The following is an 18918-nucleotide window of genomic DNA, read 5'->3' as shown; positions in this document are numbered from 1 at the left end:
GTCATGATCCCAGGGTCCTGGGATCGAGCCCCACATCGGGCTCTCTGCTCAGCAGGGAGCCTGCTTCCTCCTCTCTCTCTGCCTGCCTCTCTGCCTACTTGTGATCTCTGTCTGTCAAATAAATAAATAAAATCTTTAAAAAACAACAACAACAACAACAAAAAACCAAACAGCCTTATTTGCTTAGAGTTTCAGCACTAAAGTAGGAATTTATAACCTTCAGTGATCCCTTGACTACGAGGAAGCAAAACCATGAGAGGTCCCTGAGCCGATGGCTAGTCTCAGAAACTGAGCAGGAAGTTGCTCTAGGATTCGAAAGGCACTTGGCACTTGCTCATGGTAATGGGGCAGGAGTCACAACGGTGGGTCGTGTGAAGAGTACACATCTTGGATCATGTGAAGAAAAAGACTCATGGAAAAGGACCATTCGCACTCTTCATTCAACCCCTGCAATGTGCCTTCAGGGAAGTGAAAGAAAGTATAAGTGTGGAAAACTGTGCCAGGGCAAAGTGTTCACGAAAGTGAGCTACTTAATATTATGGCAGCAGTTGGCACCGAGCGAATCCTGCCAGCATGGGGCAAACCCATGCCTCCGGCTTCTGTGGGCGGTCTGTGGTGCTCCGCTGGGAGAAGCGGAAACCCCCATGACATTCTGGAAATCTTCATTTACTCTGTGTCACCCCCATTTCCACAGAAGGCTTACAATCTCTCTAACAGACTCGCTGTTTCTTGTAAAAATCTGTAGTTAATTACGTATTTCTGATTATTTTTATTAGAAAACCATTTGAAAATACTGAAAACTAGAAAGTAGAAAAGCAACTGGGATACATGATCTCTAAGACTGTATTATCACCACAGTATTTTGATGTCACACACACACACATATGTATATGTAATATGTGTGCGTTTGGGGGGGCCCCCCACATCAAAAAGCAATTCTGGGACACCAACAGAGTGTCCTATAATTCAACTCAATTCTGACACTGTCTCCTCAGAGATAGCGTCAGATCCCACAGGTGGAGGGTTCAGTCCCCAAAAGACCCTGCCCCTTCAGACCCTGGTCACAAGCCCAGGTGGTTTACCTGTGCTCTGACTGGCTATGATTGAGAAGTTCCCATGACCCTCTCCTTGGGTTTGATTAATTTGCTTGAGTGGCTCACAGAGCAGAGAAACATTTTACTTACTAGATTAGCAGGTTTTTTTGTAGAAGGAAATAACTCAGGAACAGCCAGACAGAAGAGATGCACAGGGCGAGGAATGGAGAAAGGGCTTGGAGCTCCCATGCCATCTCCAGGATGCCATTCTCCCTATTATGTCCGCTTGGTCACCAACCTGGAAGCTCTCTGAATCTGGTCCTTTTGGAGTATTTATGGAGGCTCATTATGTAGTTACGGTTGATTAAATCATTGGCCACTGGTGGTCCAGTAGACCTCCAGCCCCTCTCCCTTCCCTGAGTTTGGGGAGGGAAGTGGTGCCAAAAATTCCAACCCACCCACCACAAGGTTGGTTTCCTTGTCAGCCAAGCCCCCAGGTTAAGTTACCTCGGGGCTTTCCAAAATTCACTCTATTAGCACAACAAAAGCACGTTTACCTACCTTATTACAGTCATTGTAGGGTTTTGGGAACTGGCAGAAGAGCAAATATTTGTTATTATATATCACAGTATCACAATATATATAATTCAGTTTTACTGAATTGCCATTACATTATTACACGATTTTGTATTTGTTCTACTCCTTAAGGCTTAGTGTTATGCCAGGGTCACTTTCCCATTATCTAATGTAGTTGGACCATATGTTTTGTTTTGTTTTGTATTTTTAAGTGGAGCCCAACGCAGGACTTGAACCCATGACCCTGAGATCAAGACCTGGGCTGAGATCAAGAGTTGGGTGTTTAACCAACTTGAGTGACCCAGGTACCCCCACACCACATGAGTTTTAATTGTTGCCTACATATCACTTTATCATTTTAGTGCATCACCTTTTAATTAACTTTTTTTTGTATTAAGTCTTTTACAACCTTACAGTCATAAAACAACACTGAGATGAGTGTCTAATAAACCATTGTGGAAACCCTTATTTCTCTTAGAGTGATTTCCTAGGAATATAACTATTGTTAGTGATTTTAATGTGTAATGTCAAACTTCTGTCTGGAGTGCTTATACCTATTTGCAAACACTAGCAGTCCATGGACTTGTTATTAGTTTTAATTTGTACTTCCATTATTATTAATATGGTTGAACACATCTCTATTTTTTAATATGAAGCTATTTTAGCATTTGCCAGTTTTTTTTTAACTAGGTCTGTTTAATTTTTGATTGGTAAGAGGATCTTTATATTTTAAGTGTTTTAATGATTGATGTTTCTTTTTTAGTACAGAAATTAAATTTTTTTCAGTCAAATTTATGGTGCCTTTTGACATTTTTGCATTGGTTATATGATTGAAAAGATACTCTTATTTTGTGGTTATTTATGTCTATCATATTTTTCCTAATAACCAAAAATAATTCTAGTTTCTACATTAAGCCTTTAAAATTAAAACACATTCTAAAAACCTAAGACAATCAAGATACATTGTCAAAAAACAACATTCATCCAAGTAAATTCGGAGATCTAATTGGCTTTTATTAAATGATTCACAACTCTGGCAGCGTCCCATCTACCAGGTAGAGGGGAACTCCAATGGGTTACAAAAAGTGAAAGGTTTTTAAAGGCAGGCTCAGGAAGTCATAAACAGAAGGGTTATTATAGGTGAAGCAACCTGCATTTGGGGATAAAAGGTGGGTTTTTTAGTAGGTGGGTTACCTTATCCTCCTTTGAGGGTATGAAGAGGGCCCTGGTGATAAGGTGCCTTGTTGGTACTGACTATAAAATCCCTGACTGCCAGGTTAAAGGTTACATTTTGGGGGGGGGTGGTTGAAACTACAGTTAGGTTAGGTATTAAATCTTGGTTTACCAACTTGGGGCCTTAACCCAAAGGATGCCATTTTGGGTGTATGGTCTTCTTTTTAACAACATGAAGGATAAAAGATGTACTCACCTCTCAACAAATACAATATTATATACACTGCTTCCCTGTTGTGTCTATGTACATTTTAATCTTTCTCTCACTATTTATTGTTATGGGAAGAGAGGAAAACACACATACATTTCTCTACAGTCAAGTTACTGAATGTCAATCAATCCTTCTCCATTGCCTTGTGATGTTTTCTGTATAACCTACTGAAGTCCTGTCTCATAGAGCATGTTAAGCATTTCCCCCCTCAGTGGCTTGTGTGTTTACTCTGGCCTCAGAATCACATTTATTTATTACACATTTAATGAAAATATAAAAGCTGATACGATTACTTGCTCTTTGCAAACATTTCTTCGCTCTGAAAAAAAAGTTCTGAGAAAATATCAATGCTGGTAAAGATAAATAGAAAACAGTTTTGTACATGAAAGACAACAGTGTTAGTATGTGACATACGGAGATTCGAGGTGTAAGAAAGTTAAACACTTGAACATTGAATTCTCCTATGCAGGGCAGGTTGGAGGTGATGTATGAGAAAGCTAAGGTTGGATGATAAGTAAATTGGGGTCAGACAGTGGAGGGACTTCAAGGGGAGAACTTTGAGGTTAATAAGCAACCAAGAAGGAGACTTAAGGGTTCTTGAGTGGGGACAGCGACTAGGAAAAATCATTAGTATGCTAATGCTCTACAGGCTAGAGGCAGGGACACTGGATTCAGAAAAGCATACTGGGATTTACAGAAGTTCATTTGTGATAGTAGGAGGAATTTTACAGGAGTTGCAATGCAGCAGAAGGCAATGTTTTCTTCACATGTCAGATAGACACAAGGCACCCACTCAACGAATACTTGTCAAGTTTGCATATACTCCAAGTACATAAAGGACAGAAAAGAGTCAGAGAATGCCACTGTTATGAGCCTTATACTTTGAAGAGGTAGTAATACCACTGGTCAAAATGGGAACATTCTCTCCCATTGTATGGACTGTTGCATATCTTTTTCCCACTCAACTCCCCATAACTAACCCTCCAAGAAACTCTGTCTTTGTCATTTTTCTCTATGGTAACTTCTGAGGGGAATCCACACATTCCTGGGGGAGTTGATTTTGGTCCACCTATCCTTGGATGAGGAGTCCAATTGTGATCACTGTTCATGTGCTCTGACTTATTGGTGGTCTTAACTTCCCTCCACTCTCCCCAGATCCCATGCAGGACAAGCTCTAATGAGAGCACTTTGCACCAGAGGTCTCTCTTGATGTGAGAAACAAAGGTAGAAGAAAAATTATTCAATTTCCTTACTATCTAAGCCCACTGACAAGTGCTTGGAACAGGCAGAATGATATTCCTCTAGGGACACAACTGCCTCGATGTTAGTACTTCACTAAGGGCAGAAGGCAATCTTAGCTTACGCCCAGGATCCTGTAAGTATACTTCAACATGTAACAATTACTTTGAAAGCTTCCTCTATCTCTATCCCCCAAGATACATGTTGGCAACCATCCCCCAAGCATATGACTCACCAATAAACATCTGAAGGGTCCCATGACTCAGGTTTTATTACACAGTAATAAATGACCTTTCACCAACAATAGCTAGCCCACTCAAGGTCCTGGAAACCTTGCTTCCATTCCTTAGAGACTTATGCTATCCCTAACCCCCTCCCAACTTGATGGTATATAATGGACCACTCCTCATGACCCCAGTGTAGTTTTTTCTGCCCATAAGTCCTGTCCCCATGCTTTTATAAAACCACCTTTTTTTTTTCAATTTATTTATTTTCAGAAAAACAGTATTCATTATTTTTTCACCACACCCAGTGCTCCATGCAAGCCATGCCCTCTATAATACCCACCACCTGGTACCCCAACCTCCCACCCCCCCGCCACTTCAAACCCCTCAGATTGTTTTTCAGAGTCCATAGTCTCTCGTGGTTCACCTCCCCTTCCAATTTACCCCAACTCCTTTCTCCTCTCTAACACCCCTTGTCCTCCATGCTATTTGTTATGCTCCACAAATAAGTGAAACCATATGATAATTGACTCTCTCTGCTTGACTTATTTCACTCAGCATAATCTCTTCCAGTCCCGTCCATGTTGCTACAAAAGTTGGGTATTCATCCTTTCTGATGGAGGCATAATACTCCATAGTGTATATGGACCACATCTTCCTTACCCATTCATCCGTTGAAGGGCATCTTGGTTCTTTCCATAGTTTGGCGACTGTGGCCATTGCTGCTATAAACATTGGGGTACAGATGGCCCTTCTTTTCACGACATCTGTATCTTTGGGGTAAATACCCAGGAGTGCAATTGCAGGGTCATAGGGAAGCTCTATTTTTAATATCTTGAGGAATCTCCACACTGTTCTCCAAAGAGGCTGCACCAACTTGCATTCCCACCAACAGTGTAAGAGGGTTCCCCTTTCTCCACATCCTCTCCAACACATGTTGTTTCCTGTTTTGTTAATTTTGGCCATTCTAACTGGTTAAAACCACCTTTTTGCACCAAAGACATCTCAAATTTTTTTCTTGGACATTGGCTTTGCACCCTAACATCTTTTCCTACATCATCTATCATCAGTTTCTATAGAAGGATAACAAGGGTCAAACTTCTCTTATGCTACATCTAGGTCTTGGAGAAGAGTCTCCAAGGATGGGTCCAGCCCATCTCATCAGGGTTAAAGATGACCAAACTGACCTGACTTCAGCATTTTGGTTCCAAATTTTTGGCTAATTTCAGTGTCCTACTTGGCCATCATGAAATCAGCAGGAACCCAGGGACTCCAAACCTGTTCAAATCCAAATACCTGGGCTTCTGACCCCTTTCTCTGCATTATTACGTCTGTTACTCTAATCCTCTTGCTTTGTCTAGTTTAGCCTGCTAACTTGCTCCTTGAATTTGGGTTCTAAAAAGCCTTCAAATCTCCTCTATAGAAAAGTCTGCTTTTGCCTTGGGCACCCTACCCTCACCTAAACCAAGTCCTGGCTCTAATCACCTTCTCTCCCAAAGCCCACATGGTTTCTGCCTGACCCATCACTGGACATTGCCTGCCCCAGAATCTACAATTAGTTGCTATGTAATTTAAAATGACAGTAGTTCACACTGTCCCTCAAAGAGTACCATGACCTCCGATGGCCCTAAACCTAAATAGTCTGAGAACTGCTAATCTATAAAATGGGCCTAAGATGAACTGGCCTCCCTGCCTCACTGAGTCGTTTCGGGGCTCAAATGAGATTATATATGCAAGTTGGCTTTGAAGGCTTTTAAGTGCTCCACAAATCCATGGCATTACTATCTGACACTAGCCAACAGTCACTGAGCACCTCTCCTGAGGCCTACAGCTGAATAACCTAGTGAAGAGGTTCTATTTAAGTGTTAAATTTATTAAATGTATTTAACACTTAAATAGAATCTAGGTCTTAAATTTACTGAAATGGAGCATCTTCTTAGCCTGCTTAGGCAAAATCCTCTTTTGGATTTTGATAACATAATTTCATTACAGAAGCAAAACAACTTAAGTAGACGATTCAGAGTATATAGCTCTTTAAATAGACCACCTTCTCTTTCTCTTTTCTTCCCTCCTCACTTCCTTTCTCCCTCCCCTCCCCATCTTTTAAAAAAATCTCAAACCATGTTTCTATACACGCAATATGGTGTGTGTATGTTTAGGAACAAAGAAGTGGTAGATTTCAGTGTTGATTTTTCTAGAAGCTGTTAGATGATTAGGTAAGTAGCTCAATCATTTATAACTCCCTAGACCTTTCCCACCGTCATTCTTTTCAATGATGTTCATTGGGACCCTGTCAGGATTTAATTTGAAAACTCTACTACAATATTCTGTGTGTGTGGCATGATGTAGAAAGGCACACAGTCTACAGTTACCACCTGGCCTAAATGAACAATTCTGGGACAAAAACACCTTGAAAGAGCCTTCGCTTGGCACTGGAGTTGGTAGTGAATCAGTCAGTACTGGCACTGGAAAACAGTTCGGTGCTTGATCGAAACATTTTGCTCTCCTTTCCCCCATCCCTTTCCTAATCGCCTTCCCTCCTTTCTCCCCTCCAACCTCCTCCCCAAAAGATAAAGACAAAACATGAACAAAACCAATGCAGACACATTTAGGAGATTATATTACCACCTTCAAAAATGTAAAACAACATGAATTGAAGGTTTTAAGATAAAACACAAGGCTTTACTTAATTGGCTAATTCAGGAGGCCATGGAAGCTGGTTAGGAGTAACTGGAAATAGAGAGGCAGATTTAGGAAGCAGAATCTCAGAGGGAGGGTCCTCTGGGCCACTCTGGGGCACTCTGTCTCAAAAAAAACTGGAGTTCACAGACAGTCTTCATTGGATGTTGGGAATGTGAGCAGGGCTACTTGCAATCATTATGCTAGATTGTTGTTACAAAGGGTGTGGGGGGAAAAGAGACTTTTCCTCTTTCGTAGAGTATCACAGGTCATTGAGATGGACTCAGGTCAACTTTAGGGGCATGAATACCTTGTGATGGGAAGGGAAATGGTGGCAAGTTCCAGAAAGACCTTCATAATGTGCTTTGCAGAGATGCCTCCTTTTAAGGAACCAGAGCCAAAGAAAAAAGAATGGTATATGTTACATACTTGGGAAAATTTTAAGATAGTCTAGGGCCCTCCAGAAACAGATAAAAAGAGTCAGAAGGGGTGAGCCCAAGGTTCTACAATAGTAATAGATGCTTAATAGGAAACACAATATACATGGGCCACTGTCAAGTCCAGATTTCATGCGCTTCCAAAAATAAAGAAGGTGGACCCAGTGGACCTTCAGCGGAGGCGTCAGTGCTTAATGCCACACATTAAATTCCTTCTTTTATGCTGACTGGACCTGATTTATCACATTTTTTTCTGAGTCAGCGCTACTGACAGGGAGTTAACACTTGAGGTAGTTAGGAGCAATCCAAAGAGAAAGAAAATGCAAAGGAAATTGTGCCTGTAGTCCACATGTCCTCCCTTTCTAATTGGGAATGAAAACCCTCCCCTTCTGCTGTTGGGAGCAGTTTTAAAAGATGGAAGAGAAAACAGCTAAGCTGGAGACTGAAAATTCACAATACATCTGAAGCATCTTGGGACTTCTGGAGGGAGGTGGGACTTCTGGAGGAAAAAAAAATGTCAAAGGAGAGTGGGAAGAAGAGGGAAGGGAAGGTTTAGATTGGACCTCTCTGCACTGTGTTGGGAAACATCTAAGAGAGGACAACATGAAGATCTGAGCACGGAGGCCTCACACTTTTACAGAGAGCAAATGACCAGATAGCTAGATTAAGAGGAACCCTACCTCTCACCACTAAGTCTGTTAAGTTTTGATTTTATCCCCTTTATTTGAGTTAAATTTCTGGATCTGTGTGTGTGCTTTTGCTCAAGAAGGAGCATAGCCAAGATGTTCAATAGCACGGGGAAGAGAATAAATCCCCAAGTCAATGTCAATGTCTTATAATTTTACTGTAAACCAATTGTTTACAGTAAAATGAATCCATCCAGGAAGATCACCAAATGGAGAAGTTATTAAAAGGGTCAAAGGTGAAGAACCTATCACCCAGTTGAGTGAGGATGCCAAGGATATAGCTTGGGTCATGCTTTGACCCTTTCTGTATGTCCTCCACTCTTTGATGTGGACAATTCATTCTTCCTTGATCTTAAATAAAGTCATTTGCAGGTGTGCCTCCAAGCCCTATTTCCCAACCACATTGGCTGCACCTATAAACCATTACTCTCTGGGTTATAACAGTGATATCCAGGATGTTCTCATAGCCTTTTATTATAATCCAGAAAGACGACAAAGAAGATGACAGCTGCCCAGTGTTGCAATTCACCTGCTCTTCTGAAGATTGAAGTTGGAGACAATCTAAACTGAGGGAAGAGGTATACACTCCCTGGAGGCTAGTGTTAGTGGCCAAGGTTGTGTTCCTCATGGTATTCCTAATGGTGTCACTCTGGGGAAATTCCTCTCCCCTGAGTCTCATTTTTAAAATCAGAAAATCAAGAAAGTCCCTGGCCCCTGAGGACCTTAACTTTTTCAAGGCTCTTTCCCCTTCTGGTTTTGACAGTGTTTTGACAATGTTGAAGCAAGCTGTGCCATCAATGGGACTGACCAGTTGTGATTGCTCCTGCAGAAGCTGATTTAGAAAAAGGCATATGTCCTGGAAGATGGGAATATGAAATTGAAGGCAGCACACCAGGAGAAAAGAGAAATGTGATCACATAGGCAATGGGAAAATTGGGGTGCAGGGGTGTCGTCCAGATGACTTCCAAAAAGAAAGTTCCTCCGGTGTGTGTTTACGTGACTCACCAGGGAACTCGATGACAAGGCTGATGATGGGTGGAGAAGGTAGTTTTCATGAGTGAAGAGAAATGATTCTGTTATGAGGCATCTTGGGGGGGAAGAAGCTGGATTTAGCCAACTCCTTTTTTCCCATTGTCTTCACTCACTAGGAGAGCCAGTAGAATTGAGGGGGAGGGTCAGGATCTGAAGCACCATTCCATAATGACACATACAATAAAAAACAATGATGTTTAGGAAAGAATCTTTTTCAAATTAAAGTTCAGGGGTTCAAAGAACTCATATGTTCTTCCTTTATCTTGATGTTTATTTTCTATTAGCAATAGCAGAGTTTAAAGGACACAGAGACTCTCTACAGACCCAGAAAGCACCTTCAGCACCTTGGGCCAGCAATTCACCTAAGGCTATAAGTTTTCATGTGTCAAATACTATATTAATATAAGGTTGGGCACCAAAGATGTAATTTGATTGCTTCTTATAAAATCTAAGATATCATGATGGTAAGATATACCATTAAACTGCCAATTATATAATGCCACGCCATTGTAAGATGCATTTCCATCTTAGAGATGGTATATTTTGGATGAATGAAACATGTCAAACATCCTAACTCTGCTGAATATTGTGGTTTTTTGTTAAAGTCTAACTGGACACTGTTATATCTGGGGATGTGGTCAGTCGACTCTGGCTAAGACTTTATTAATCCTTAAGACCATATTCTAATATCTAGGTCAGAACGCTGAATACCAAGACAGGGGAACCAAGTAGAGGAGAGTCACTTGTGCTCTGTTGGTAGCAGGGTCACTGGGTGGTAGGATACAGGAAAACTGATTATCTTGGCAACTTGATAGCAAGCCACAACAGTGGGCCATGGCTTAGACTGCTCTTCAGTTCCAGTTCTAGTACATGACTGTGCATTTATCTCAGTGTTGTTCCTTCCTCAGTGGAAGAGGTCTGGGGCCATCAAGGCATCAAATCCATAATATCCATGTTTCATTCGCCTGTCTAGAAAATAGGCAACATGGAAATGGGGTTAACGTTGTCTGTATTTCCCTCTAAAGAGCTTGGTTTTCGGTATTTTACTTCTTCCTCCAATCTAGCCTGGTTGCCTGGACAGAATGTGGGGTCAGGAAATAAAAGAGCCTGGGTGACAATCCCATGGATGGTTAGTGTAGTGATGGGACTCACAAGGAAACGTACTCAACTGAGAAAAATGGACTGATTCAGTGAATTGTGTCAACACCTACTTGTGAGACTTTGTCATCCTCACAACGAGAGCAATTAGAGTAGGTCCCATTATTGCTTCCATTATGCAGATGAGGAAAGGGAGGTTTTTGGTCTAGGACCTTGTCCAGATGATATGGCTCCTAAGGGGAAGGGGCCAGGATTTGAATGTGAGTTGTTGAATTCAGAGCCTCCACTTTTCATGACTGTTATCACTGTACAAGAAATAATTCTTGCCATTATGGAGATTCAGACACATAAACTAGTCATGATATAATGAGAAAATTGCCTTAATACATACATGTATACAAAGTGCTGGGGAGCCCAGAGGATAAAGCTATTAAGTTCTTACTTAATCTTACATAATATGAAAAGTGACCTTGAGAATGAACCAGCTAGATTTGCTTTTTAAGAAGGGACTCCTTTTACTGTTCTATAACCTCACACAATTGGGTTTCCTAGACAACATGCATTTGCCTGTTTGTGGATTGAGCAGCGTATACCTTTCCCCCAAGTCTCAGGGATATCTAACACTAGGTTTATCAGCTAACAGCCAATAAATGTGATGGAAACACATTGTTTGGTCATGGAAAATTTCAACCACACCCATCGGTAGAGAGGACAGTGTAACGATCCCTGAGTATCCTTTGCTCAGCTTCAGCTGTTAGCAACATTATTCTGTTCTGGCTGACCCCCACTTTTTTTTTTTTTTTTTTCCTGGAGCATTTAAAAGCCTATCCAAACATCCATATAATGTAAATCCAATAATGTAAATACTTCAGTATGACTATCTAATATACCAAGCATTAAGAAAAGAATGAAAATACCATGAACCCAACCAATGAAATCAACAATAATTCCAAATATTCATCTGATATTCAGCGTGTGCCTAATTTTTCCTGATTAATAAACACGCTTTTAATAGAAGAACTTTCACTTTTTTTTTGCATAGAACAGAGGTAGACAGTTTTCCCTCTCAGTTTTATCCTGGCATATTTGCAAAGACTCAGTTTTTCTGAGGAGTCATGTAGGTTGTTAGGAAATAAAAATAGAGTGACCAGATTTCACAGATCACGTGCCAAGGTGAGAACTGCTGAGGAAGTTGCTACAAAAATCTCATTAAAGCACAAGCATATTCTTGAGACACTAAGGTTCCATTTCTGTATTTCTGGATTTACCATAAGTTTGAATGTAGCAAGCCAGGCAGTGGCTTAAGACCAACATCATGGTTGGTTTTAACAGGAGTGAAAAGGTTTGTGCAGTGTGTGTGTGTGTGTGTCAGATTGCCACATTTGCTTATCTGTTCTACTCATTGGCATTGTTGACTAGAGGGAATATTGAAATGAGAAAGGGCAGAACTCACTCTCCCTGTGTCCTGTGAAGTTGACCTTGGGGTGGAGGCAATGGGGTTGAGTCAACAGGATCTGAGAACCCAAGAACGAATGATAGAAAGACGAGTGTGGGAGACAGTGATTACCCTGGTGGGGTTAGGTCAAAACTGGGAACAGAGAACAGTGACACAGGTAAAGGGAATGGCTTGTGCAAAGGCTTCCAGATGACAATGCGGGCATTCAGAGAACTGAAAGCCATTCATCATGATGTCTTCTCAATGTGGCAATTATGACTTATGGAACATTTTGGGCTGCCCTTTAAACATAGCCTAGAGTTATTTGGTGGGACTCTCACAAAAACCAAGGCTGCTTTGTGATTAGGAACATTTTCTTTTGCGAACACCAGAAACACAGGTTGTCATAATAAACTACCAGAGTTATAAAGCTTATTTGGGGTTGAAAATGCCAGCCATATTCTAGCTAAGGTTTGTTGTCTGAAAGGGCTGTGGTTGAGTACTCTGGACCCTAGCCTTGGACTTCAGGTGTTGGCTAGTCACTTCTAGATCTTGTAGGCATTGCTTCTTTGTGCCTCAGTTTTGCTAGGATCAAGAAGGGGTTTTGCAGAATTGTCAAGAAGGGTTGGGGAAGGGCTAAGAAGAGGGAGGGACTCAAACATTTATTCAGCCGTTGGTTGATACAAGGCATTCACGTAACTTCCAACTCTCACAACATTTTGAGACAGCCTAGAAGAAAGTACATTTTATATGACAAAGCAGCATGCCAACTATAAAGTGTGCAAAAAGGAATCTGGAAATATTTCCCCCTTGATTATATACTTCATAGAGTCCCAACAACAGTTCTGAAGAATGTGGTATAATTGAGAAACACATGCACCTCGTTTTTGCTTCTTTTTTGTGGTCTTTGCCTTAATCCATTCTTTCAGGTTTTTCTAGTTTGTCAGTTCACACTCTTTATTGCCTTTGCTGATTGGAGGCACTTGAACTTGCAGAGGCATAAACTACTCGAAGCACTCTGCCGGCAAGGTAAAAGATCCCGTGGACATAATGAAAGGCGGGATCTCAGTGATTCAGAAGGGCGAGGATCAGGTGTGTAATTAGACAGGTCGGGACTCATGAGGGTGGAGAGAATACACCAGAATTCTATGAGGGGTGGGTGTGATCGGCATCTCTCCCTCCCTGGGACAGGACAGCAGTCTGTACTGGAATTCCTACAGACACCCAAACAGCCGAGCTCTGTGTGGCTCTCCTAAAAGTCTCATGGCTTCCTTCACAAAACCCAACAGCCCAGTGACACTCCCGGGGAAGAGCAGGTACTTTAAGTGGCTTTACCCGCTGGTGGCTGCAGCTAGGAACACACAGACGCGCGGCCCTCACAACACATCTGCAGCTTCCCATTCCTTTCAAAACAGTTCCCTTTTATCCAGGTGCCATCCAAGTCTACATTTTGGGCCCAGGTTACCTGGAATGCCTGCTTTGTAAGATTAGGAAAAAAAGAAATGGAAGTCTGAAGTTGCTGTCACTGCCTTAAGGTCTGAGTTAGGAGGAAATCATGAGTAATTATGTATAAGCCCTTATTAAAAAAAAAGGATTGCTGTCGCTATGTTGGTTGTTAAGGAAGCATGGGAGTGGGAGGTTGAGTGGGAGGTTGGGGGAACCAGGTGGTGGGTATTGGAGAGGGCACGGATTGCATGGAGCACTGGGTGTGGTGCGAAAACAATGAATACTGTTACGCTGAAAAGAAATTTAAAAAAAAAAAAAAAAAGAAAGTAATTCTGATGTAATGTGGCTGGTAAATTTGCAATCTTGTGCCAGACTCATGCATTCACCTGGGGCAGGAAACACAAGGACAGACTGTAAAAATACATCGCCAGTGTCAATAATTAACTTGTTAAATCCTTCAATTTGAGCACCAGCAAATACTTTTCTCCCGTGTAGAAACGCAGCTCCAAATTTATGGATATTGCCTCTTGGTAGCAGTTTCCATCTTTATATTAACCTAATGATCACCCTGATCTGAATTCTTCTCTAAAGAACCCTGAGGAAGTGTTTAAACAAAACTATATGGAGGCAAGATTTTTCAATTTACTGATGCAAATGCATACGCCAGATTAATTAGGGTAGACAGAAAGATGACCTCTGCATCAGTGTGGGGCTTTTACTTCCATTAATTTTTATGAATTTAAGATTACTTTTGGTGAACATGAAAGTATGCTTATGAATATAAAAGGAATATATTTTCTTTGAAAATAACTCAGAAACTGTCGCCTTCACGCTGGGTAATAGATTTCATCGCAGTTGCTCCTGGAACCCGACTAACACCTGGCCTTCGCGTCTATCTGTGCGCTGTTTTTTAAATAAATGCAAGTAGTAACATACGGAATAAATAAAAATTCTCTGCATGTTTCAGCAAAAAAAAAAAAAAAAAAAAAGTCAGAAATAAAGGGAAATTTGGATAAGGGGTAAAAGTTTCCCAATGTTCCACATCTTGGGGAAAATCATTACTAATAAAGTTTGGCAAATCTCTTTCTATGCATACTGTATATGCATATTCTAGGCAACGGAGAACATACTATAAGCACTTCTTTTGTTGTTTTTAGAGAGATTGTAGTTTTAAATAATCTCCATACCCAACATCAGGCTTGAACTCACAACCCTGAGATCAAAGTGGCCTGCTCCATTGACTGAACCAGTCAGGTGCCCCCATAAGCACATTTCATATACTATTTTCCACAGAACATTATGCCATAATGATTTTTCATGTTATTAAAACTCTTCGTAAATATGAGAGAGAGACGTGCGCGTGAGCAGGGGGAGGGACGGAAGGAGAGGGAGGGGATCCTCAAGCAGACTCCCTGCTGAGAGCGGGCCTGACCTGGGGACTGATCCCAAGACCCTAAGATCATGACATGAACTGAAATCAAGAGTCAGACACTTAACCGACTGAGCCCCAAGTCAGATTTTTTGTCAAAAAATCCAAGTCAAAAAATCTGTGCCCCAAGTCAGATTTTTTTTTTTTTAATAGGATTGCTTCTCAGACTAGGAATTACTGAGAAATATGTATGCATATTTTTAAAGCTTTTAATACATGCTACCGAATGTTTTAGAGAAAGGTTGAACTAGAGAAGTTCAAGGAAATGATTTTATTTAATAGCCAACCACACATTATCACTAAAACAAATACCACCACCACCACCAGTAAAATATTTGCCAATTTGGTAAGCAAAAATGTACATCATTTTAATTTGCATTTCTTTTATAATTAGTAGGGCTGCTCCTTTTCTATCTGTATTTTTTCTTTAGTAAATTGCTTGTACACACCCCAGCCCCCCCTCAAATGTTTTCTAATGGCAGTCTTTTAAATCATAGTATTTTAGAATATTATTATTTTGTCATGTATGTTTTCCCTTGGTTTCAAAATTCAGTTAATGGTAATTTTTGACTTGTAAGAGAAGTTTTTACATTTGCAGTCAAATATATTTGTTTCTTTTTGGGTCCCTTAAAATTTTATTTTCAAATTATTTCTAAAGCATATAAGTCAGTGGTTTTTAGTATATTCACAAAGTTGGGCAATGATCACCACTATCAAAGTGCAGAACATTTCTTTACCCTCAAAACAGTCCTGTTCCCATCAGCACTTACTCCCCATTCTCTCCTTGTTCATCTTCTGTTTGTATAATTTGCCTATTCTGGGCATTTCATATAAATGGAATCCAATGCGATATGGCCTTTTGCATCTGGCTTCTTTTACTGAGCATAATGGTTTCAAGGTTCCCAAGAGTAATGTCAGTCTTCGTTTTTTGTCTCTTCCTGATCATGCTTGGTTTTGCTACAACCTTTGTCTTTTTTGAGAAGCCACAGGAACTTAAGATTTATTTGGACCTGGCACACCCTGACTCACTGACTTCAGTTAATTTGCTAGTCAGCTTCTACTAAGCATGATGAGTATTAGTTTGAAAAGGAAAAGCCTTACTCTAGGAGAGAAGTATCTTTGTGGTATGAGTTTTAGAGATTTTATTGAGAATGGATACTAAACGTTGCTGAAAGCTTTTGCTACATCTGCTGAAATGATCATATGGGTTTTAGTACTTGACTTTCCTATGATAGAGGGTAGGAATCACTGTGCTATGGTTGGACAATGTTTTCATTCTTGTGCAAAAACCATATTCCATTTGACTGTCATGTGTTGTTGAATTTGCTTTTATCTATTGCTGCTAATTATGTTTGCCATATAAATATTCTGAAGTTAAGAAGTAGTATTTGAATACAATGAAAAAAGCACAGATATTTGGGGCCAGACATATCCGAGTTTTAAGGTTCTGATATTGCCAATTCTGTGGCCTTGGCATTTTTCCTTCTCATCTTCATTATGCATTATTTTTGTAGATTTTAACCATATGTGTATGGAAATTTTTATATCCTGCCTTTCCCTAATTTAACCTTACACCCCATGCATCCCCCCCCCCATCACGGTGTTATCTTCGCAGGCTGTGTAATACATGATTCAAAATGTGCTAAGGTAGCAGAGTTTAGAGTTCCTTATCATTGGGATTTTCATTCATGTCCATTTTTTTACCAATTAATAATGATGCTATGATGAAATTTATCATGCCTAAAATTTCCTTTATATTAGCTCAGTGTATAAAAACACTTTTAAAGATACGTACTGTCTAAATGCTTTCTATAATTATTTTACAGATTTCCATTCTCACTGACAATGTATAAAACTCCCTATATGTCATCCTACATTTGCCCACATTGTCTATTAATGTTAAAAATAAATCACTGCTGGGACGCCTGGGTGACTCAGTGGGTTAAGCCACTGCCTTCGACTCAGGTCATGATCCCAGCGCCCTGGAATCGAGTCCCACATCTGGCTCTTGCTCGGCAGGGAGCCTGCTTCTCCCTCTGCCTCTACCTGCCACTCTGTCTGACTGTGCTCTCTTTCTCTCTGACAAATAAAGTCTTTAAAAAATCACTGCTAATCTCAGGGTGCCTGGGTGGCTCAGTGGGTTAAAGCCTCTGTTTTCAGCTCAGGTCCTGATCTCAGGGTCCTGGGATCAAGCCCTGCATTGGGCTCTCTGCTCAGCAGGGAGCCTGCTTCCCTTCCTTTCTCTCTGCCTGCCTCTCTGCCTACTTGTGATCTCTGTCAAATGAATAAATAAAATCTTAAAAAAAAATCACTGCTAAGCTGATAAACAAATGGTTTCTCACTATTGTTGAATATGCACGCAGCATTGGTAAGGTCCAACATTTTCTCACATGCAATGAATTTACTGCATTTCTTTGGTGAGTTGTCTATGCTCTTGAGTTCCATGTATTTTTTCAGTTTATATAATAAGACATTATAATAAAGGCACTATTCTTGGTCTGCCATAAGAATGTGTCTTTACATTTTGGTGACGATTTCTAAAACGACACCAGAACTTTCCATTTACTTATGCTATCAAATCTACCCATCATGCCTACCATGAGTTTTCTGTGACTTGTAGGTTTAGGTTTTTTAAAATCTTTAAATTTTTTTTTTTTTTAAGATTTTATTTTATTTATTTGAGAGAGACAGTGAGAGAGAGAATGAGCGAGGAGAAGGTCAGAGAGCGAAGCAGACTCCCCATGGAGCTGGGAGCCTGATGTGGGACTCGATCCCGGGACTCCAGGATCACGCCCTGAGCCGAAGGCAGTCGTTTAACCAACTGCGCCACCCAGGCGTCCCGGTTTTTAAAAATCTTTAAATTGCTATGAAAAATTAGTTATAAAAGCCATTTTTTATGGTTTTAATATTGGTATTTCACTCCCAAATCCATCATAAATTTACTTTTGTTTTGTGGTGAGAACAGAAATTAAGAGATTTTCACGTTTTTACCAATTTTCTAATGCCAGTCACTCAATACTCCTCTCACTTCCTAATACTTTATAACAAAAATGCCAGTGGTTACTTAAAAGTTTTTAAGTAGAATATTTGAATTTATGTGTATAGACTATCACACAGATGCTTTCATGATTCTTCATCTTGCACTATTTTAATTAGTGCAGCTTTTTTTTAAAAAAGATTTTATTTATTTGACAGATCACAAGTAGGCAGAGAGGCAGGCAGGGAGAGAGGGGAAATCAGGCTCCCCGCTGAGCAGAGAGCCCAATGTGGGACTCGATCCCAGGACCCTGAGATCATGACCTGAGCAGAAGGCAGAGGCTTAACCCACTGAGCCACCCAGGTTCTCTAGCACAGCTTTTTATTGTTTTGATTTTTAGTAAAGTGGGCCTTTTCATTATTTTTCTTTAAAATATTTTAATTTTCCACTTTTTCCCCCAATAAACATTAAAATAAATAATTTGGTCATGCTTCAAAAAAAATCCAGTATGGCAGGTATGATTAGAATTAAATTATGCCTATAATTTTATTTGGGAAAAATCGAAATCTTTAAAACATGTTATTCTCTCACTGAGGAGACGACATGCTTCACATTATTCAAGCATTTTAAATGTTTATAGGTATGATTTTATAGTATTTTTCCTTGAGGTCACATACATTTCTTATTTATATAATATATACACACATATATGTATGTATACACTAATATTGTGAATAGGATCTTTTCTTTTTTTACTATATTTTCTATTTTTAAATGATATTTAGGAAAGCTCTTTTTGTATGTTTATCTGTAACTAGTTTATGGGACTCGGTATTTTTAATGACTTTTCATGCCTTTGGCTTTTCATTTTATAAGTTATATCACCATTCCTTCTACCAAAATAAAAAGTGTGACTCTTACTTGTCTCATCCTTATACCTTTATCTGATAAATTTATATATTACTGCTTTGGCTGGAACTCACAGAATAACGTTCAAGATCAATGGGGATAGCTTTTTTGCTTCCTTTCTGATTTTAAAGGGAAACATTTAATACTTCACTATAGAACTGGTTATTGTTGGTTTGAAACAGATTATGCTTTAGTATGCTGGAAAAATCCTTACTTCCTTTTTAGAAATTTAAGAATTCACTGTGAATATATGCAGTACTGAAGATTTTTAAA

The sequence above is a fragment of the Neovison vison genome, chromosome 9 (genome assembly GCF_020171115.1).
Source record: "Neovison vison isolate M4711 chromosome 9, ASM_NN_V1, whole genome shotgun sequence".
NCBI classification, from domain to species: domain Eukaryota; kingdom Metazoa; phylum Chordata; class Mammalia; order Carnivora; family Mustelidae; genus Neogale; species Neogale vison.
Note: the sequence above shows the minus strand (reverse complement) of the source record.